The sequence below is a fragment of the Lepus europaeus genome, chromosome 7 (genome assembly GCF_033115175.1).
Source record: "Lepus europaeus isolate LE1 chromosome 7, mLepTim1.pri, whole genome shotgun sequence".
Lineage (NCBI taxonomy): Eukaryota > Metazoa > Chordata > Mammalia > Lagomorpha > Leporidae > Lepus > Lepus europaeus.
Window position 1 is genome coordinate 77,743,072 of NC_084833.1, and position 25,030 is coordinate 77,768,101.

General features: G+C 37.6%; 1 protein-coding gene across 3 annotated transcripts in view; it reads right to left on the reverse strand.

Annotated features, from left to right (window-relative positions):
* GRM5 (glutamate metabotropic receptor 5) overlaps positions 1-25,030 on the reverse strand; it is a 553,498-nt gene that overhangs the window by 233,935 nt on the left and 294,533 nt on the right. The window lies entirely within an intron of this gene.

Here is a 25,030-nt window from a genome sequence, read left to right on the forward strand (position 1 = left end):
AGCATAATGGCTTTAATAACCAGCTCCTGTAATATTGTGGAAATATGAGTAGCTATCAATGTAAAGATGCCTTGTTGAACTGATGTAGCATCTGCCTCCAAACATCTGTAGCTTCTTGGGAAATCTGCTGAGCTTATGGACACCACTCCAGTCTTCTCCAGGGCCCTTGCTGTGACCATATTTTGGACATGTCTCTAAGTGCTGATAAGAGAGATAACCCAGAAGTGAGAAGAATTACTTCATGTTAGCTTTCATATGTTTCAGAGGTGTAATATACAGAAGTCTCAGTGTAGCTGATTTTATTTCCTAAATCTTTCAGATTTGTCTTGGAGCAATAGGCACAACAAATCCCTCTGCACTAAGACAAGGGAGATCCCTGGGCAAAAAGCCACAAATATCCTGTTGTTAACTGCATAACAAAATAGTCTGTTTAGATGGGGTTTCTAGATATTCATAGCTATGCTTTAATTTGCTTTTAAAGTAATAGACTTTATAAGGTTTAGGTTTATGGAGAAATCGATCAGAAAGTACAGAGTTCTTATATGCCACCTCTTCCATTATTAGCATCTTGTATGAATATGGTACATTTGTTACAATTGATGAGCCAATGTTGATAGAGTATTACTTGTGAAAGTCCACAGCTGGCCGGGGCCTTGGCTCAATAGGCTAATCCTCCACCTTGCGGCGCCGGCACACTGGGTTCTAGTCCCGGTCGGGGCGCAGGATTCTGTCCTGGTTGTCCCTCTTCCAGGCCAGCTCTCTGCTGTGGCCCGGGAGTGCAGTGGAGGATGGCCCAAGTGCTTGGGCCCTGCACCCCATGGGAGACCAGGAGAAGCACCTGGCTCCTGGCTTCGGATCAGTGCAGTGCACCGGCTGCAGCGCTTTGGCCATGGCGGCCATTGGAGGGTGAACCAGCGGCAAAAGAAGACCTTTCTCTCTGTCTCTCTCTCTCTCTCTCTCTCACTGTCCACTCTGCCTGTCAAAAAAAAAAAAAAAAAAAAAAAGAAAGCCCACAGCTTACACCAGGTTTTACTTTGTGATTTATATTCCATATTCACTGGCTTTTGGAAATTGTTGACAGACATGTGTCCACCATTACAATGGCATACACAAATACCTAAATACACCCTGCTATATATCCATTCATCCACTCTCCCTTTCCTTTGATACTCCTGGCAACCAGTAAGACCTTTACCATCTTCACATTTTTGCCTTTTTCAGAATGCCATACAGTTTCCATCATACAGTAGACAGCCTTTTCAGATTTTTTTTCCTCATTGCAACCTGATTTCCAGGTTCCTCCAAGTATTTTTCCAAGCCTGCTAGCTCACCTCTTTTTATCATTGAATAATATTCTATGGTATGAATTGTTATCCAGATTATACATTGAATGACATCCTAGTTCATTCCAAGTTTTGACACTTGAAATAAAGCTGCCATAAACATTTGTGTACAGGGTTTTATGTGGATATAAGTTTGCCACTTATCTGGATAAATACAAAAGGGTATAATTGCTAGATTTTATGGTAATGGTATATTTATGTAATACATTGTCAAACTGTCTTTGAGAGGGGCTATACCATTTCTAATTCCCACCAGCAATGAGAGTTTCTATTGCTTTTTGCTTTTTTCTTGCTTTTTTCTCCAAACAAATGGCGATTGTCATCAAAAAGGTCATTAAGCAACATGAGTTCTAAAAAGATGTGGAAAACATCTGAACAATCAAACAATGAGATAACAATCAACCTTCACTGTACACTGTCCACTAAACAATTTCTAGTACTGTGAGTAGACCTGTATCTCAGCCAGCAGCTGTGTGCTCTACCACATGCCTGTTCTTCCAGTATCTATTCAAACTGTTAATTCACATGGAATGAAAACCCCAACCAAAACACTCTTAGGAAACAGTTCAAGTAAAATTTTACATATTCTGGGAACCACACGTCTTTCCAAATCTGCCGCTGGTCATTTTCTTGCCAGCTTAGATAAACTCATTCTTACTGACTGCCTTCCGGTTCATTTGAGTGTCCAGACACTCACCCCCCATAGAACCTAAACACATATCATTACCTCCAGTGGAAAGGTGTTTTGTCTCTCATCCTATCTTCACCTACTGAAATCACATTTATTCTACAGCTCTCTGAACTGACCATCCATGACTGTCTGCTCTCATTGACCCCTCCCCAAGTTACTAGCTTCCCAAACTTCACACTTACTCTTCACAGTACCCTATACAACTGTTATTGCACAGTTGTCTGCTTGATATTTATCTTCTCTAGCAGTGTGATTTGAGAGGGTAAGGCTGCATCTACTTTAGTAACTGTTTCAATTGCTGCCCACATAATAGTAATTGGGCATTGAATCATATGCAGAAATATCTGCTGAGTGAGTGGTTAATGCTCAACATGTAAATATTACAATCTCGTATAGTAATTACTGTGTAGTAAGGACGTTTTTATCAATGTATTACTGAAAACAGAAGTGACAATTTCCAGACAAAATGTATTTTTTCTAATGACTCCAGATGACTGACAAAGTCCTTTTATTATACACACTCTGTTCTTGGTGACTTCACTCCTGTCTACTTCTCCAGGCTTATCATTTGCCACTTGTCTTCTTATATGTGATACTCTAGTTATATTGGATTTCTTGCTATCCCTCACAGGAACTATGTTACTTTGGAAACATATAGCATTGCTCAGTCTTTTTCTATACCTTGAAAGATACTTTATTATAGCCTGAAAAATTAACTGATTCCTCTGTCACCTCCTCTAATAATCCTTCCTTGAACTGCATCCCGGCTAAGTGTATTTCTTCATTGCACATTATTTTAGGTACTCCTACACATGGCACAAAAGTTCAATAAAAATTTAATGAAAAAATTGAATATTGCTTACAAAGTTATACCAACATTATGGGGAATACTTCATTTATCTTCATAGTCACTGTTGAGACTGAGAATAACATCAATAGAGGGATTGTCTTGTCAATTGTGACATCTCCAATGCCTAACCATCTGACATGGAGTAGTCACCTGATCTGTGTTTACTGAAATTAACTGGATAGTAAATGCAAAACAAGATTAAGTGAGGTTGTATTTGCTCAAGAATACTTTGCTGAAACAATCACAGCATCATTTTACTTAGTCCTGGTTAACATCATACTTTCTAAAAGAAATATGAATTTTACGAGTTTCCCAATAGCTGTCAAAATTTATTTCTTCTAGACCATGGAAAGAGAGACTGTGCCCCAGCTTCAGTGTAAGCAAGCATGGGATTGCCGAGTCACTGTTCTTATCACTAGAGATACTTTGCAAACATCAGCACAAAAGTAACATTTGCTCAGGGTGTCTTGTATCACACAACAGTTCATCCTTCACTGATTAAGGCCACAATAATTCATCTTCTTTGAAACTTCCCTGCCTACTTCTTGATTGGACCTCTCCCTCCTCTCAGACTTACACTATGCATGTCACCATAAATTATACCATTTAAAAACTCTATTAAAACCAGTGTTTAAATGTATGTATTTCTGTTTTACTGCAACCTCCCATAAGGCAGGACTCTTTTCTATTTATTTCTACATTCCAAGAATCAAATTCAGTGGCTAGCCCATAAGATACATAAACTAACATTTCTTAGATGAATCAACCAACAAATCTAAGTACCACAGAAATAAGTAGAGTGTAACATTAACAATAGATAAGAAATCCACAATATTTTCAAAATAAAATATAATCTTTAATATGGACTCTGGGGAGGGAACTGGCAATTACTGAGTATGTACAATGTGCCAAACACTGTGCTAAGTACTGGACACTTTGTTAATGTTAACTTATTCATGATTACAACAGCTTGTCAAAATAATTACAATTGACTTATGTTTTGGATGAGAATACTTGAATTCAGGGAATGTGGTTATATATTTAAGAAATGGCTGGCAACAAAGATCTTACTCCTGTTATTCAAGGACTGTTCTTTATAGAGAAAACTAGTCACAGTAAGAGCGGGTATGTGAAAAATAGTATGAAGGAACCTTTGATTAGGGACCATTGGAGTGAAAAATAATCCTTCTCAATCAAAACTTCATTGACTCAGAACACAATAAATTCATGAAAAAATGGAATTAAAAGAAAGGTTTATTTGGGTGTAAAAATCTTGGAATTATATATACAAGAGGTATCCACCAAGGTCATGGAAAATTTTATTATGAAGTAACTATGTATAATTTCACAAATTTTGCACCCAAATAAACTTTCATTTCTTTTCTTTTTAAAAGATTTATTTGTTTATTTGAAAGTCAGAGTTACACAGAGAGAGGAGAGGCAGAGAGAGAGAGGTCTTCCATCCACTGCTTCACTTCCCAGAATGCCTCAACAGCTGGAGCTACACCGATCCCATCCGAAGCCAGGAGCCAGGAGCTTCTTCCGGACCTCCCACATGGTTGCAGGGGCCCAAGGACTTGATCCATCTACTGTTTTCCCAGGCCATAGCAGAGAGCTGGATCAGAAGTGGAGCAGCTGGGACTTGAACCAGTGCCCATATGGGATGCCGGCACTGCAGGCAGCAGCTTTACCCACTATGCCACAGTGCTGGCCCTAAACTTTCTTTTCGTTTAAAAAAGTTTTATGCTTTTATTTGAAAGGCAGAGTGATGGGGCAGATGGAGAAATAGAGAGAGGAAGGGACAGAGAATCAGAGACAGAGACCCAGAGGTACAGAAAGAAACCAAGAGATGGAGAGACCTTCCTTCCCTGGGTTCTCTCCCAAATGCTGGCAATAGCTGAGTCTGGGCCATGCTGAATTCAGGATCCAGGTCCTCCAGCCAGGTCTCTTGTGTGGGTGCCAGGAACCCAAGGAATTGGGCCATCATCTGCTGCCTTCCAGCATTAGCAGGAAGCTGGATTGGAAGCAGTTAGGACCTTATCCTAGGCACTCTGATATGGGATGCAGGTGACTCAAACAGCAACTTAACTTGCTGCAGCACAATTTCTACCTTAAACTTATTTTTTAATTCAATTTTCACGAACTTCCTGAAATATCCTTGTATCATTCTCTCATCTGTTTGTAAAGGTTCTGGAAAGTCTGGAAAAAATAATCTTTGAGGAGTAATTTTTTCCCATATTACTGAATTTCTGTGTAATCAAATACTGTCCTCAGATCCTGCTTGCATTGCAAGGGATAGGAATTCCGATTTCCTTACTGAATCATCTCCTTTTGCCATTTAAGCATCTTGGAGGCAAAGAGGTTGTCATGCTGTCAGAGCCCAGACAATTTCTGACTACGATGTTTTCTGTTTTCAAAAATTGCAAGCTGATGTTTATGTTATGGTAGGTTTAGAAACATTAATGTGAAACTTGAGAAGCATGAAACAGCAGTGTTTTTGTGGTTATGGACTAAGATTTCTAAGATGTAGAGGAGTACAGGTATTTTCTTTGCTAATCTGTGTTACATAATAATAGAGACATTTCTCAGGCATCTGAGTAGAGTTTGTTCTTGTAACTGTTAATGGTTGTGAAGAAGTTCAAGTGAATTAGTAAGCTTCAGTGAAGGCAATTGGCTTCCATTAGAACAAAATGCAGAAATGAAATAAAAGAGAGAGGTAGTATCTATGACCAATCTCATCCCTACCTGAGAGAATTACAGCACATTCTAAATTTACAGAGTCTCCTGCTGCCTGTTTGTTTTGTATTTCTGAGAAAATGAGCAAGATTTGCCAAAAAGTGGCATGAGGACCACAGGGAAAACATGTTGATTTACCATTCTTACTGATAAATATTTTTACTTCCATAGTTGTGTATTTTATATTAACTAATCTATTAAGTTTTTCAGTTTTTCCACAAATAGAGAAATCCGTACAATTCAATGGCAAAAAATCAAATATTGCCCAAATAAAAAATGCACAAATCTCTCTCCAAGGAAGGCATATAAATATGCAACAGATATACTGAAAAGTTTAACATCATAAATTATTAAAGAAATGCAAATCAATACTATAATAAGATACAACCTCATAACTAATAGGATGTCTATTATTAAAAAATATGAGTGATGGTATGGAGAAATTGGAATCCTTTTGTTAGTAGGGATGTAGCTTGGTACAATAGCTATAGACAGGAATATAGAAGTTCCTCAAAAATTAAAAGTGGAGGAAATACACAATCTAGCAATCTCTTGTCTCATAAAATATCCAAAGACATGGAAGTCAGGTTCTTGAAGAGATATTTGCACCCCCACGTTCAATGCAGCATTATTCACAGTAGCCAATATAAGTAACAATCTAAGTGGTTTTAATGACAGGTGGATAAACACAATTTGAACACAGGCACACACAATGGAATACTAGTCAGCTTGAAAAAAAAACAAGATGTCTGTCATTTGCAACAACATGGATAGAAATTACACTATGGGAATAAGCCAGTCACAGAAGGACAACTACTACACGATTCTACTCATTTAGAAACAAATGAAACTCGTCAGAGCAGAGAATATGATAGTGGTTGTCAGGTTCAAGGGGTTGGAAGAAGTGGGAAATTATTTAGGGGCTATGAGTTTCAGTTATGCTAGATGAATAAGCTCACAAGGTCTGCTATATATCACAGCACCTGTCATTAATAATCTGGTATTGTGCACTTTAAAATGTATTGAGTGGAGATTTATTTTTAAATGTTTTTATCATTAAAAAAGGGCATGGAAAATTTGGGAGGTATTAGAAACATGTATTAACCTTGATTATGGCAATGGTATCATGAGTGTTTGCTTTCATTCCAACTCATCAAATTATATATACTAAAGATGCAAAATTCTTTGCACATCAATTACACCTCAATAAAGCTATTTTTAAAAGTAAGGCAAATTTCCTACTAAAATAAATTTATTTCTATATAGTAGTGATTTTATTCAGGAACAACAGAGAAACTAATAGTATAGATGGTACATGGTATTAAAACTATTTCTGATGTATGAAAGATACTCAAGAACATTACAGCATAAGTTAATCAAATAATAATCTAGTTTAAATTTATTTTGCAAAATATAAACCCTTGCTTTCATTACACTTCCCTTTGTTATACTTTCTTAATATGTGAACTTATGTTTGTTTATTCAGATTATTTTGATCAATTGTTATATAAAACAGATGTTAGGAACTGAAAAAATGTGAATTTTTTTCTATAAAGCATAACTGGTGAACTAGGTGCTAAATAAAGATAAGATAACTAGTTATGCATTGATTAAGACCCTGTTACTGCCAATGACTAAAGAAAATGGGAAATGAGTCCAAAGGTGGAATCAACATTTGCAATTGGATGTCTGTGCAGAGTGACCGAGGAAAAACATCACTGCTAAATTAATACTTAATTAAATAGCCATATATTTAAATACATCAATTCTGTAATCTACTCATCTGATGGCTATTCTGCAATTAAATACTTTACAAATAAACCTATTTTGAGCTATCATGGTTTCTGTAATTCTTGAGTTATTTGCTCTTAATGAAATCATTTTATCCTGTAACTATTAAGAAATCCATCAGGGTCCAGTGCTGTAGCATAGTGCTGACATCCTATATTTGTGCCAGTTCCAGTCCCAGCTGCTCCACTTCCATTCCAGCTCTCTGCTATGGCCTGGGAAAGCAGTAGAAGATGGCCCAAGTCCTTGGGCCCCTGTATCTGCATGGGAGACCTGGAGAAAGCTCCTGGCTCCTTGCTTCAGATCGGCCCAGCTCTGGCCTTTGCAGCCATTTGGGGAGTGAACCAGCTGATGGAAGACCTCTCTCTCTCTCTCTGCCTCTGCCTCTTTGTAACTCTGCCTTTGAAATAAATAAACACATCTTTAAAAAAGTACACCAAATATAGTTTTATTTTTTAAAAATTGCTGTTCTCCACATTCTCACTCTTAAGGGATTTCCCCAAAGATAACTTATTTTAAGAGTGAAATGAAATCTCTCAGCTTCGCTGGCACTTTGTGGTCAGAAAATTTTACCTAAAAATATAGCCTTGACAGCACTCATTTTGCTGTAAAAATGCAATAAAACAATTCCTTAGGCTACACATTTGCTGTACCCATTATCTTGTTGTTTGGATTCACCCTGAAAAATATTTTGATTTTTCAAGTTGCAGTTTTCTGCTTTCTCTGCTAGCTTCCTCCCCACACAATAGTCCACAATAATAAACTGCCCAGAGTTAAGTTTATTCTTAAAAGACCATGCACCAAGGAGAATCTGGTAATAGGTTGGAGGTCTACTTGCTTCTGACCCAGGTCTGAAATGGGTCCACTCCCTTTTCATCTGATATCTTGGGCCTGTAGTCAGCCCATGGAAGTACCTGAGAATAATGGATTATGGCTGCACCCTTGCATGGACATTTGTATGTATGTTCTGTCTTTCCGTTGGTTTATAACTGGAAAAATTAATTACCCTTTCATCCTAGTCTCAAATCTGCAAGGCAAAATGTCAAAATGACAGACTGTCCAGGAGACATTAACCATGGTAATTCTGGTCTCCATATTACTGATATACACTCAGTCACACACACTTTTGCATGGACAGGAGGTGAGGTACAATCTTGTGAAATTCTTTGATAACCAATTCAAAGCACTCAATTTTTTTTTCATGTCTAGAATGGGTATATGCTCCACTTTCCTGTGCTACTTCCCTTTATGTTTGATCTCCCAGAGTGATAACACTTCTGAGCACTTTCAAAGTTGTTCTGATGTAGACAATCAATTGTGATCATCTTATCCATCCTTAGAAAGTCTTTCACATTTTAGCTTCAATTAAGGAATTGAACAGTGGATTTCTGAGGATCTTTTCACTTCTTTCTATTTAACATAAGGCCTACTCCAATTTAAAAAAAAAATAAGGAAATGAAAAAAATTCTCCAAATCAAGCCATTTCGGTTGTAAATATGAAATTTATTTTATTTTTTTAATTATAGGCTATATTTTCCATGATCTTTGAGTCCTGTTTTTTAAGATTTATTTATTAATTTGAAAGTCAGAGTTACACAGAAAGGAGAGGCAGAGAGAGAGAGGTCTTCCATCTGCTGGTTCACTCCCCAATTGGCCGCAACATCCAGAGCTACACCGATCAGAAGCCAGGAGCCAGGAGCCTCTTCTGGAGCTCTCACAGGGGTATAGGGGCCCAAGGACTTGGTCCATCTTCTACTGCTTTCCCAGACCATAGCAGAGAACTGGATCAGAAGTAGAGCAGCCGGGTCTTGAACAGGCACCCATATAGGAAGTCAGCAACACAGGTGGTGGCTTTACCTGATACGCCACAGTGTCGGCTCCGATCTTTTGAGTCTTAATGTGCAGGCAGATTCTATGCTTCTCCAAACCATGCATAGGCAAGGTAGGATGGTTTCTGATTGCTATTGAGACTTATTTTCTCCTTAATTTCTGTACCTCTTTGCAAGTAGCTAGATGAGCAGCTCAAAAAGAGAACAAGTTGATAACAGCAGCTGAACTCTGGAGAATCCTTTTCCAAAAAGTCTGTTTTTTCAACTGAGATATTTTAGTATTATTTAGTAAAGCTGATGTGCCCCATATTCCCTTCCTATTTTGCTATGAGTAGGTCAGGGTCCAGCCTTGCTAACATTTTCCATGGTTCCTACAGCTGACTCTCTCAAGCACATTTCTCTCCAGGATGGGAATGGATGGAGAGATTATACACTATGTTGATTAAATGCTTACATCCATTTGTGGGGTGGTGCTCTGTAGTAGTGGGTAAAGCTACCACCTGCAGTTCTAGCATCCCATATGGGCAGCGGTTCCTATCCCTGATGCTCCACTTCTGATCCAGCTCTCTGCTATGACCTGGAAAAGCAATAGCAGATGGCCCAAGTGCTTGGCCCCTGCACCCATGTGGGAGACTCAGAGGAAGCTCCTGGCTCCTGGCTTCGGATTGGCACAGTTCTAGCCATTGCGGCCATCTGGGGAGCGATCCAGAGGATGGAAGACCTATTTCTGCCTCTTTCTGTCTGTAACTCTGTCTTTCAAATAAATAAATAAATCTTTAAACATTTTTAAAAAATAAATAAATCCCTTTGCATGGTAACAGTATAATAAACCATGACAAGATTAACACAGCCCTTTCATGTGATCATAGTGATTTATTACCAATACACTGAGAATGAGGCAGTTCAATTTGACTAGGATAGTACTGGGAAATATCTAGCTCTTGTTCTGATGCTCCCATGCTATTTCCATGGAGCTTTGCCACATAGTTTCCACATTTGCCCCCTCATCTAGAACAATGCATTCGATAGATCAAATTAAATTCCAGATCAATACACTAAGTCCATTGTAATTATGGAGTCTAGTATTATAAGAAGTAAGGTCACTAAATGAAGAAAGAGCATTTAAATCTAGATATTGTGCTTATAGATTGTACAAATCAAAGAAAAAAAGACAGGAAGGTGGGGAATGGCAGAGGAAGGGGGTGAGGGAGGGAAGTATGTTTGCCTTCTTGGTACTGTACCTATGAAATAGATGAAATCTGTCCTCTTTATATTAATAAAAATTTTTAAAAGTTTGCATTGAAAAGATGTTATGTTAAATGAAGTGGCAGATTCTCCTAAGGAGCTGTTTCTTATGTCACACACAGATTTCATGCGTTTGATGGCTCCTTCAGACATTGCAATGCCTATTACGCACACAAGCAGCCCCAACCTTCTCACTGGCGGAGCTAAGTGTAAAAGAGATCTGCAGGTCTATGGCCCACAACTAAGTTAAATTCAGGAACAGTGTCTTTCTCTGGGAGGCTCGGTGCCTAACATTCAGTAGTTATTCAAAGCATTTAAATGTTGATAAAAATTAATGAAATTTAGTGCCATATAACATGTGTTAAACACTTCTTTAGTGCTAAGTTCCTTCACATATTTTCTTCCTTCAGAGATAAGAAAACTGAACCTCAGAGTTCATTAAGCTTCTAAGTGCTGGAACAAGAATTACTATTTTTAAACTCTAATTATAGTGATCTGTCCTCCATATTGATAGGCCAGAACTGAAGGTATCAGCAATAGGATAGCTACATGATAGTCTTGTACAGATGCACTGCAGTATTTTTCCAAATCTTTGGAAAGTAAGAGGTGGGAGGAGGAGCTTGTCATGATTTTAGTGAAGCTGATCCTTGTCATGTGTTGTTGCTAACGGTTTTTCACATCTAATTATATTACCCAATACATGATCTTCTTAAATAGATTCAAGAAGGCTAAATGAAATTCAGTTTTAAAATGTCATCAAGTTATATTTGGGAACTTTATACATGAGAGTAGCAGTTATATTATCCCTTAGCTAATTACCACATTCCTGAAACTTTCAAATAAATGTAACTATATGTTTAAATGAGCTCTTCTCAAGTTACCCAAAGGTTGTGATTTACGGGAAATTCTAGTATTGCTTTTGATTAAAAAGTATTTCTGCCAGAAACCTATGCATTTTCCAATTTCTAGAGACAATATGGAACAGAGCTTTTCAATTGATATTGCATGATTAGGATCCTACACAGTCTTTTTTTAATTTTCAAACTTTATTGATTTTTTTATTCTTTTTTTTAATTGGTTCTTTTTTTATATTTCATAAATGTGAATTTACAAAGTGCAACTTTTGTATTGTTGTGGCTCCCCCCCCACAACCTCCCTCCCTCCCGTGGCCCTCCCCGGTCCCTCTCCCTCTCCCATCCCGCCCTTTATCGAGTTTCATTTTCAATTACCTTCATATACTGAAGATCGACTAAGTATATACTAAGCAAGGATTTCAACAAGCTGTACTCACACAACCGCACAAGGTATAGGGTATTGTTCCATTAGTAGTGTTTTTAAGTTTCATAGTAAAACACATTAAGGACAGAGATCCTATGTGGGGAGCATGTACCCAGTGACCCCCATTGTTGATTTAACAATTGGCACCCTTATTTATGATGTCAGCAATCACCCGAGACTCTTGCTATGAGCTGTCTAGGCTATGGAAGTCCCTTGAGTTCACCAACTCTGAACTTGTTTAGTCAAGGCTGTGTCAGAGTGGAGGTTCCTTCCTCCCTTCAGAGAAAGGTGCCTCTCTCCTTGATGGCCTGCTCCTTCTGCTGGGGTCTTGTTCACCAGGATCTTTCATTTAGATTGTTTTTTCTCCACCGTGTCATGGCTTTCCATACCTGTGATACTCTCATGGGCCTTTTAGCCAGATCCGAATGTCCCAAGGGTTGATTCTGAGGCAGGAGTGCTGTTTTGGGCGTTTGCCATTCTATGAGTCTGCTGTGTGTCCTGCTTCCCCCGCAGGATCATTCTCTCCCTTTTAATTCTATCCTTCATTATTTGCTTACACTGGTCTTATTTGTGAAATCTCTTTGACATATAAGTATAAGTATTTATACTTATCTCTTTACCAAGTGCGCTGGCATTGGTACCTGCCTCCTTGGTAAGATTGAGTTGATTAACTTTTATTTAATAAATATAAATTTTGAAAGTACAGCTTTTTCACCCCATAACCTCCCTCCCACCTGCAACCATCCCATCTCCCATTCCCTCTCCCATCCCATTCACATCAAGATTCATTTTCAATTATCTTTATATACAGAAGATCAATTTAGTATATACTAAGTAAAGATTTCAACAGTTTGTACCCACACAGAAACACAAAGTGTAAAGTACTGTTTGAGTACTAGTTATACCATTAATTCACATAGTACAACACATTAAGGACAGAGATTCTACATGGGGAGTAAGTGCACAGTGACTCCTGTTGTTGATTTAACAACTGACATTCTAATTCATGGCATCAGTAATCACCCTAGGCTCTTGTCATGAGCTGCCAAGGCTATGGAAGCCTCTTGAGTTCACCAACTCTGATCTTATTTAGACAAGGCCATAGTCAAAGTGGAAGTTCTCTCCTCCCTTCAGAGAAAGATACCTCCTTTGATGGCCCATTCTTTCCACTGGGATCTCACTTACAGAGATCTTTCATTTAGGTTTTTTTGTTTTGTTTTGTTTTGTTTTGTTTTTTTGCCACAGTGTCTTGACTTTCCATGCCTGAAATACTCCCATGGGCTTTTTAGCCAGGTCCAAATGCCTTAAGGGCTGATTCTGAGGCCAGAGTGCTGTTTAGGACATCTGCCATTCTATGAGTCTGCTGTGTATCCTGCTTCCCATGTTGGATTGTTCTGTCCTTTTTAATTCTATCTGTTAGTATTAGTAGACACTAGTCTTGTTTATGTAATCCCTTTGATACTTAATCCTATCATTCTGATCAATTATGAACTGAAATTGATCACTTGAACTAGTGAAATGGCATTGGTACATGCCACCTTGATGGGATTGAATTGGAATCCCCTAGCATGTTTCTAACTCTACCATTAGGGGTAAATCTGATTGAGCATGTGCCGAATTGTACAGCTCCTCCCTCTCTTATTCCCACTCTTATATTTAACAGGGGTCATTTTTCAGTTAAATTTAAACACCTAAGAATAATTAAACAGTCTTGATTTTCCCAGGTAGCTGCTTTAAAGCTATTTTACTGGCATAGTTAGTAAAAGCATTTTCAGAAGTAAAAATCATTGCCCTATCCAAAATTTGCTATTTGGTTAATCTTGAGAAACTTGATCCTCTTAGCATTGGGCAGAACATGAGCCAGACTTCCAGCCATCTATTTATGCAAGATACCAGGAAAATATTATAAATTTTCTCTGGATGTACTATGACATCAATATATTTAAGGCATCAAGTGGACAACGCAAGGTTAGGTAAAGAAACAGATGTTCCAATTAAAAAAAAATGAACAGGTAAAATTGATTTATGATTTATTTATGAATTGGCAGGGGAGATTTCAGGGAATTAGAAATATATATTTCAAAATTTATTTGGGAGACTTACAGTAACCAAATCAACAATGTTTTCTCAATAAAAAAAAAGATTAGGAGTGAATTTAGGTTTGAATCTTGACTATTGATGTAACCTTTGACTTTTTACTTGCCTTTTCTAATTCTTGGATATACTGTTAAATGGGGACTATTTTACTTACATCACATATAATTGCTATGAGAGCCTAATCATGAAAAATCAAACAGATATTAACAATTATAATTAAATGATGCTTGGGTGTAACATTCTTATAGGACTTACCATTATGAAACTGAATTTTCTTGTTCATTTTCTCCTGTAGAGTGCAACCTTCTGGAGAGAAAGGTCTAGGATCTACTCATCTAAGTACCCAGAAGACCACAATGGTGATTTTAGCTCATGGTAGGCACTCAACAAATGTTTTGAAAGAAAGAATATACTAAATCAGAGTTCTAGCTTAATTTCCTGTCTTTTATATGAATTTTAATGCATTTTGGATAATTTACTTTCAATCTCTCTATTTTAGAATGAATGAATTAATTTACTACTTTCAATCTAAATGAATGATGTTAATGAGCAATAATGACAATTCAATGGGCAAAAATGCCATTTTTCTCTGTTTAACTGACTTTACATTTAGAAATTAGGGGGTTGGTTCTGTGGCAGAGTTGGTAAACCCAGCACCCACAGTGCTAGCATCTCATATGGTGGCTGGTCCAAATCCTGGCTGCTCCACTTCCAATCCATCTCTCTGGTATGACCTGGGAAAGCAGTAGAATATGGCCCAAATCCTTGGGTCCTACACCCACTTGTGAGACCTGGAGGAAACTCCTGGCTCCTAGCTTCAGATCAGTCCAGCTCTGGCCATTGTGGCCATTTGGGGAGTGACCCAGGGATGCAAGACTTCTTTCTCTCTATCTCTGCCTCTCTGTAACTCTACCATTCAAATAAATTAAAAAATCTTTTTAAAAAAGAAACTCAAATACACATTATTCTAGGAGTAAATGCTTCAAAATACTTAATTTAAAAATAACTTATTCAAATTATGCAACACACAAAAGTATTTGTTGTGTAATTTTTTATAATAATTAGTGAAATTTTCTAAATATGCAGTGATTGTACAACGATTATGATAAATTTGTTTAGCCTCACTATGTGATTTTATGCCACTGAAGGCAATAACCAGGCAGACTACATACCACAAAGATAAATGTTAAAGTGATAAAAAAAGTGGGGTATAAAACTCATGATTACAATAATTTTGAAGGAGGAATGTAAAAATGAATAAACTAGAATGAAGAAATTTGGGAAATGTTAGCCGGTAAAAAAGAGATTTTTTAAAATTTAGTTATTCAGAAGCATTTTGGAGCAACACATTTAGTTTTGATAAATCATTTGAAATCATACACAATGTTGAAATGTTTAAATTCATGGTTTTGTATTTTTATATCACTATTTTATCATTTGTACTTTGGCACAATTATAAAATCTCTTCTAAATATAAAACATGGAAAACAAAATGTAAAAATATTTATGATGGGGCCAGCATTGGGACATATTGGGTTAAGCTACCACCTGTGACACCAGCATCCCATAGGGGCAACAGTTGAGTACTGGCTGCTCCACTTCTCATCCAGCTCCCTGTTAATATGCCTGGAAAAGCAGTGGAAGATGGCTCAAGTCCTTGGTGCCCTGCCCCCACATAGGAGACCCTGATGAAGCTTCTGGTCTCTGGCTTTGTCCAACAGCCTCAGTTGTTGTGGCCATTTGGGTAGTGAACCAGTGGAAAGAAGACCTCTCTCTCTATCCATCCCTCTCTCTGTCTCTGTCTCTGTCTCTGTCTCTCTCTAACTCTGCATTTCAAATAAAAATAAATCTTAAAAGAAAAGATTTTGTACAATGGAACACTGGTGATCTACGAATTATGGTAAAACATTTGTGTAATAAATAGGTATTTAAGAAATTTTACCAAGAAATCAATGTTCAAAACCTCAGTAAATGGTGCCTACAGGTTCCTGGATTGCACTTGGCCTGACACCTTCCCCAGTTTACATTAAAACACAATATTTATCCACATCCAAGCTTTTATTTAAAATACCCCAAGTACTGTTTGGAATAACTGAATAGCAAACACATTAATAAAATTCTTTTTAATTTCACTGTCTACCACTGAGAATGTGAAGATTACTTAGTTCACAATTCTTACTTGGTCCATTTAAACATGAACAACTATTTTGCAGCCAAGAAAACAATGCCCATACCTTCAAAATATTTTTTTTTCATTCTATTAATGATTAATGTTTCAGCAACATAATCAGTAGTTTATGCCCTAATCCTTACTTTTTCCTTCATACGATACAGTCACCCTTATATTTCTCTGCTTACTTATCTTGACACTGCCTTTTCTAGAAACCTTTAAGGTACCTTGTTGATTACTGTATGAAATCATTACATTTTGGCATTACACGCAAGACCCTGCTTAGTCAAATCTCAATACCCATCTTCAGCTAACTTGCTGCAAATTCCCTATGCTCCAGACGGAAGCTCTTTCTGAAATTAACTGCCCCTGACTCTTTGATGATGCTTTTCTGATACACAGACGTTCCTTTTCCTCCCATCTTTACCCGTTCCAATTATAGATGCCATTCAATGTGTAGATAAAACACTGCCTTGTTCATGAAGTAGAAACATATTGTAGACTTTCAAGTATAAAGGATTTCTCGATTTTCAAAATGTCCATAAAATATACACTTTTTATATTGTTATTTTATATTATTTACTAGTGTAAGCTCCTAGAAATTAAGTACTTTATTTTCTGAAGGCTTCTTGAAAACAGAACTAGTACACTTTTAATTTCAGACTTACAAATAAGTAGAATTCAGACATACAAAAGTATCACTAATAATATGAAGAATTTCATGTGTCCCCAAATGTTAACATATTATGTAAACAAGTATACTTTTCAAGAAAATAAAATTGACCTCAAGTCTAAACGATTAACTAACCTACTGACGTTTTTCAAAGTTTGGCAATTGTCACATAAAAGCTCTCCAGGCAAGATCTCAATCCAATATTGTGGGCTGCATTTAGTTGTCATGTAGCTCCAAGTTTTCTTTAATTTTGGAAAGATCTTTAGTCATTTGTGTTTGATGATTTTGTCACTTTTGAAGAATATTGGTCTATTATCTTAGAGAATAACATAATTTGGGTTTGTCAATGATTTTCCATGGTATAGTTGTTAATTTTTCCATTTTAATACCTAAGTGCAATTTAGAGAGGAGATTCATTCAGAATATGAATATGTTCTATTTCTTGTTACCATCACATACTAACTTTAGTGCCCACTGATGACTTTTGTCTGAAACTGTTATCACTGTAGTGTTTACCAAAGTGATTCTTTTCTGTTTTCATTATTGTTTCTCCACTCATTATTTTGAACTCTCCTATGGGGAATAGCTTTCTACCCTCTTCTTCATTTATTTATATTCATTATTTACTTCTATCATTAGCGGTTCATGGGTACTTTTTCAAGCAATACTTTTAAAATAGCATTAAATGTATCATGGAACAGTGCATATATTTTTAGAGGATATGTGGTTAATCCAAATGTTCCATTTTTCTACTCAATCTTCAACATAATTCTTTGAGTAGGTGGTATTACTATACTCACTAAAGTTGAGAAAATTGAGGTACAGGAACCCATGTTATCTGCCCATGTCATCACAACAGTAAATGAGAGAGTTGGAATTAGAATCTCAATTATTTGATTCCAGGGTCTATACTTTTTTCTTGTGAAAAATTTATTTATTTACTTGAAATACAGAGCTACAGAAAGTGAGAAGCAAAAATCAGAGAGGTTCTTCCATTTGTTGGTTCACTCCCAAATGGCCACAATGACTGGGTTAAGCCAAGCTGAAGCCAGGAATCAGGAGTTTTTTCCAGGTCTCCCATGTGGGTATCTGGGGCCCAAGGACTTGGACCATCCTCCTGATGCTTTCCCAGGTTCATTAGAGAGAGTTGAATTGGAAGTGGAGTAGGTGGAATTCAAACCAGTGCCCATGTGGGATGCCAGTGCTGTATGTCATGGCTTTAACTCATTGTGCCTCAATGCCTGTCCCCAGGGTCTATACTCGTAACTAAAATAATACATTTTAATAATATAAATAATGCACTAATACTAATAAAATAATACATTATGTAATCTGGCTTTGTGAGAATCAGTTTTTCTCTCAGTCTTGTAATTGCATTTTATAACCAGTATAAAAAAGTATACAACTCAGATGTCATCATCAAAGGACCAACAGGTGGCAAAGGAAGCTGGAATTAGGCAGAATCTTCTCACAAAAGTAAATGACTTAGCAGGCTGAAGACAGATACACTAGCTGTAGAGCCAGGTCTTAGCAAGGATGGTAGAACAATCAGATATACCAGAGGATAGTTTTATCGCATTCCAAAATTATCTATTAAGTAATATCTTCCTACTGTGCTGTCATAAGCATGCTCATTACTGTAAATAATTAGGAGTTATAGCATTGTGCCTGGTAGGAGAGTGACTGCACATGTGGTAGTTAATTACTCATATAGAAGGCAAAGCAAGTTGAGAAACTTGACAGAGAAGGAATTCATTGGTAGGATATTAAATGCTATTTGTGTTGAAAATGATCATTATCAGATGGCTAGTCAGAACTAGGTGAAGTCGCTGCTCTGGAATAATCAGGAAGAATGCAGTGTAGAGAATTAAAGGAAACATTCAATTTTGCAACTGGAATAGCATAGTATGGGAGAGAGTGTGCTGCAAATTGGCACCTGCTTCTTGTAGGCGTAGTAGCACAGTAAATTCACTACCAGTTTTAGTCCAGAGTGACTGGACTTCACACTAATTTTCGGTGGCTGTCATTCTTTTTGCCTTTTCCAGTAGTGTTAAGAACTGAAAATATGGGGGCCTATAGAAAGCACTCTTTCATTCATTTGGTCATGCATTCATGTATTCACTCATTATTAACTGCCTGCTGTATGTCATGCATATGACCAGGGCATAGATCATGATCCAGGCATGATCTACAATCTCAATAATGTATGTTCTAGTGAGGTACTTCTTCAATAATGAGCACAGAGTGCACGTAGAATAGAATAGCAATGCATTGTAGTGTGTGTAGGTGGAAAGAATACAGAAGGATTTGAAAAGGAAATAGATCCAGCTGTGAGGTAAAAGGAACCAGAGAAATTGAGAAAAGTGCCAGCATGAATACATATCTGACAGAAAAACAAACACATTTAAAACAACATGAAGTGCCCCAGTAAGCAAGACAACTGTTCCAGAAAAAGAACATCATGAAAACCACCCCCACTGCTGTCCCTGATTTACATATTCAGTTATCACAAAGTGGGAGAAAATTAGGCTGTACCACAGATATTTATAGATTCTTAAACAGTTGTAAAAGCATAGCGTTGGATGACATTTGTATAACCTCTTCCCTAATAACAAGGATTAGAGCTGGGGAAGATATAGGCGGTCATGGAGTTCAATCTCTGATCAGTTCCCATTCTAGAAAGGTATAATAATAATTATTTATATTTGCATAATACTTGTGGAGTACTTTCATAACCATTATCTTACTTAATTCTCCCAACTATTTTCTGAAATATATAGGAATGAAATCATTAAAATCCTGTTCTGTATTTCCAAGAAGAGAAAACTTAAGGATCTACAGAATTTCAACAAATGGCAAGAAAGACAAATCCAGCAGGTTGAGCCAAATCTAGTATTCAGGTTTCTAATTTCTCACCCAGTGTTTTCTCCATAATACCATTTCTTCCAATTTGCTAGTTAACCAAAGGACAGCTCATACTTTGAAATAAGGTGGGTCTGATATCCTCTCTTTGCGAATCCCCAAATATCTATCATTCCTTGCTAAAAGGAGAAGGAAAAATAAAGTTATAATACAAAAGATATTCAAAGTATAAGCCCCATGGAACATCCATCCAAGCTGCTCCTGGGAAGTCTGCAGAAAAGGCATGTTCTTGTCCCCACTTTAGGCTTCCTTTTGAGAATCCGTGGGTGCAAGGAGCACATTTTTAAAAGCACATCTAGTGTTCTGATGCACACTGAAGTTTTGGAACTGCATCTACAGAGTTTTGGTAGGCTCTGTCATCGAAGCCTCTCCCACTTGTCAGAATAGATGAAGAAGAAAAATGGTGCAGAGGAAGCTTTGTTCAGCTCTCTTCACTCAGAAGCAGTAAAAAAAAAAGACTACAACCGGAGAAGCTCTTGCTCCACCTAATTTGGTCAATGTTCAAACAGACACATGCAAAACCAAGGCACATGCTATGAAATTATAGCTCCAAGGAAAATCTGCCTCCAAGAAGACTTGCCAGTTAGCTCTACTTTATAAAAATTTTGTATGTATCCCTTCAGGGATTGTGCCACCAGGACTTGAGGTCTTAAAAGAAAGGGATGAGACGCTACCTCACCCTCCAACAGGATACCTGATAGGCAAGTGATATATAAAGCTTTGTATAAATGTACAAATGCCAACAAAAATATCCCATAATGCTGGCTCTATTTGATATGGATCAGGGTACACAGCAGAACTCATGGAGTGTGTAGGTTGGTGGCACAAGGTTCAAGACAGAAGCAGGGAGTGAGGTATAGATGATATTTTGACAAACTGAATATACTGGAGCTTTATCTGCACCCTTGTTTCCAAACCTCAGGGGCATCTGCAATTTACCTCCCTGAGAATTGGTTTGCTTCTCCACTGCTCGGTATATAAAGCATGACTGAAAATAACAGAGCCTGGTCCTTTCCCTAAACGACCCTTAATAGTGACCCATGAGATGGAATTGTCTTTTCTAATTTGAGGGCTTCCACAGGTTGAGTGGGTTAAAAATTTGGTGTCGGTGAAAAGGATATGATTACATAGGCTTCAAATAGGCCTTAGGCCATTTTAACCAGGATCCAAATTATCAGTGAACCAAACAGCCTGTCTGGATGAAATTTGAGGCAAACAATAATATTATATCATATCAGAAACCTAACAATTTCCCACAATTAATCACTAAACAAAAATGGCATATTGTAGGCCCAGAAGCAGCAGATACTGCTAATTAGTCCTAGATGATTGACCACACACACAGATTTGGCTATACATGCTAGAAGGAATTGCAGTTAATTGCCAATGGTAATGAACCTTATATTGACTAGTTAGGCTCACATCAAAAGCAAAATCCAAAGCTGTTTCAAGAAATATTGAAACCATACTGAGGGTTGGTTAACAAGCTGCTGTTCACAGGTTTGTCAAATGAATATTAATACAAGAAACATGCTCTTAACATTACCATCTATATTACATTTTTAGAAGATGAAACATGCATTTCTCAATTTAGTGTTTACATTTATAAATATAGGAACATAGTTAAACTTTTTGTACCCCATCTTGGTAGAAAGTCAAATGTGAGCAATTTGATTCACATTAAATATTTCCCAGCAAACAACATTAATGAAAGACCAAAGGGGAAACACAGGACAAGAAAAAATGAAGCTGTGGCTTACTAGCAATGCATTAAAAACAGACAGGGAGACATTAACTGGCAGACACCGTGTGCAGCAAACCATTATTTATGACAAGGTCACCTTTGCTGTAAGTAGATATTCAGCAACCATGAGTTTTAGAGGGGACTTTGGCTATCACAGAATCCATCCTCTTCATTTTACAGTTTTTACAAATGAAGCTCAGGAGAGGAGAATGGAAGAGAAGGGTAGGAATTAACAATTATTGAACACCAATGGTATAAAATGCATGTTTCTATTCTTTTCATAAACCCTGCCAACTCAATTCCCATGCAAACCTTAAAAAATGGATGTCACTGGTCCCAGGTCATATATGAGGAGATGAAGGCATTAGTGAAGAAATGATAGAACTTGGCCTACTAACCATGCTTTTTAGAAAGGAAACATGGCTAGCTCAAAATAACAAAACATTATCTCAGGAGTTTATCTTTGACTCAGGAATCAACCCAGAACAATTCTATCAAAAGCATTTTTACAATATCAAAAATGATATCTGGGGAACATATCAAAAGTACAAACACCTGACAATGAGTTTAAAAATAAGGAAAGTCATTTACTCCAGAATATGTGTCTGTATGCCTATTTAGAATGCTAAAAGTTCACTAGAATACATCAATTAACAATTATAGCTAACACTGACTAAAGAACAACTATATGACTGGTTGTATACTACATAATAAATGTTTATTAACATATCTGATACAGGGTTTGCATTGTGGTGCACTGAGATAAGCTACAACTTGCTATGCAAGCATCCCATACTGGAGTGCCAATTTATACCCAGATGCTCCACTTCCAGTCCACCTTCCTGCTCATGTGCCTGGGAAGGCCATGGAAGATGGCCCGTGTGCTTGGGCCTCTGACACCCATATGGGAGACCAGGATGGAGTTCCTGGCTCCTTGCTTCAGCCTGGCCCAGAGCTGGCAATTAGGGGAGTGACCCAGTAGATGGAAGATTCTTATGCACACTCTCTCTGTCTCTCTCCATCTCTCCATCTCTCTCTCTTTCTCTGTGTATGTCTGATACTTCGCCTTTCAAATAAGTAAATATTAAAATACATACACCTGATCATGTAATTGTTATTATATCAGGATATGCTTAAAAAGTTGTGAAAAATAGGATTAAAAGATAAACTATATGTTGGTGGAAAAAAATTGAAATACATATGAGTTCACATATTACAGGTAAGAAATAATGCTGAATAGTTGAGTGATTTCCACAAGATTACATAGTCAAGTGATGGCAAGGCAAGATTTTAAAATCCATGTTTATAATTTCTCAAAGCCACTGCCCAAAGATTTCTACCATCCAGCTCTTCTGATATTCCCTAACTATTGAATTTTCATAGCATATTTTGAAAGATTTATTATTTATTTTATTTGAAAGGCAGTTACAGAGAAGCAGAGGCGGGGGGGGGGGGTCTGCCATCCAATAGTTCACTCCCCAATGGCTGCAATGGCCAGAGCTGGGATGTTCCAAAGCCAGGATCCAGGAGCTTCCTCCAGGTCTCCCACGCAGGTGAAGGGGCCCAAACACTGGGGGCATCATCTCCTGCTTTCCCAGGCCACAACAGAGAGCTGGATTGGAAGTGGAGCAGCTGGAATGCAAAAGGGTACTCACATATGGGATGCCAGAACTGCAGGCAGCTGGCCTGCAGTGCTGACCCCCTAGCATTCTTAGTCTAAACAGTTCATTTGAACTTGATCTTGCATATTCTGTATTTGTACCTTTACAGTCCTCTGCTGGTTTGTGGCCTTACATTATGGAAGTCTTAGGTAACTCTTTTTGTCTTCTCAAAATAATATGTACCTTACACACTTTAGTCACAGTAAATGTCTATGCCCATGATAACATCTGTGACAAAGAGCTACCACGGCAAGCTATAAGGGTACCCAGCTGACCTTCCCCACCTCAGCTTTATTATTGAGTCAATTTCTGCCATTTCTGAGAAATTAAAAAAAGGCTGCATTTGTTATCTGAGTACAGTTCATCACATTATTTAGCTTCTCTGTGTCTTAATTCCATTAACTCAAAGATGAATGTAAGACCACCTAGTTCAAAGAGCACTGTGAAAATTATAAGAAATGATTATATGCTGAGCATCAGCCATAGAGAAGGCCTGAATAAATGTTGACCATTATGGGCCCCCTCACTTATAGCCTTTGGTAATAATCCTTGGGTTGTTGATTCTCTGATTCAACTACTCTTCCTTGATCCCTTTAACACGCCCTACAAAACAGCTTAATTCTTGTGCCACCTTTTTGGGAGTAGCTTCCTATTACGTCCATTCCCACTGCCTAGACTGGGTTGACAAGATCTCTTTTGCACTTTATCTGAAATGCGATATGAGTATGGATGGACTCCTGTAACTATTTCTACATTTTAAGGTATACATATTTTTTTCTTCAGATTGCCTTTTTCTGCTAGTGTTCACAACAGGGCTAATAGCTCTTTTTTGCAGTAAGCTTACAGCATGGTTTCAAAATTTTTCACATTAATATCCAGCTGTCATCAACAAAAACCACTTTCCTGGTTAATTTCAATACTTTTTTAAAAGATTTATTTATTTTACTTGAAAGTCAGAGTTACAAACAGAGAAAAGGAGAGGCAAAATGAGAGAGAGAGAGAGAGAGAGAGAGAGAGAGGTCTTCCACCCGCTGGTTCACTCCCCAAGTGGCTACAATGGCTGGAGCTGTGCTGATCTGAATCCAGGAGCCAGGAGCTTCCTCCAGGTCTCCCACATCAGTACAGGGGCCCAAGGACTTGGGACATCTTCTACTGCTTTCCCAGACCATAGCAGAGAGCTGGATTGGAAGTGGAGCAGCTGGGTCTCGAACTGGCACCCAGATGAGATGCTGGCACAGCAGGTGGTGACTTTATCCTCTAAGCCACAGTGCTGGCACCTCAATACTATATTTTATCTTATCTCAAAGACCCAGAGTTCTCAAAATGCCACAACCCTTCCTCAGTAACTCAAATTTTTTTTTTGTTCTTTATTATATTAATACTAAACTCTATCTGGACTTAAACTTTTGAATATATCACTCAACTATACTGGTCCAAATTTACCTTTCACTGCTTACCCATTAAGAGACCTCAATTTGGAGCCAGGATTATTTCCATATTACTGATAATAATTCAATGTTTATTTCCATCACTTAACAATGCTTTCACAACAGAACTTCCCTCATTAAAGTGCCCAATAGAGAAGCCATGATGATTTTTTTCTTGTATTCCTTACACTGAAAAAAAAAACTTATTTTAATTTCATGGTATTTTGCTGGCTCTGGTTCTTAATCTAATGCTATGAGTTCGATAAATCAAATGACCCATGGCCCAGATTCCAAACTTGGCCTAGCTGCATGAGGTTGGGCAAATTCTCAACAGTACCAAGTCTCAATGAACTTACCCATGAAGGGACAACAGCATTAATACCCATCTCATCAGAGTATGAGGATAAAATGAGGTAGTGGCACATTGGGAGTGCTCAACAAAAGCTAGCTGTGATAATGGTGGTGATCATTGTAGAGGATTTCATTTCCTTGAAGCATAAATAGGATTCATTGCATTTGGTGACAACAAAACTACTTAAGCCTACATCTTTTCCCCATATATAGCTAATTGATTTT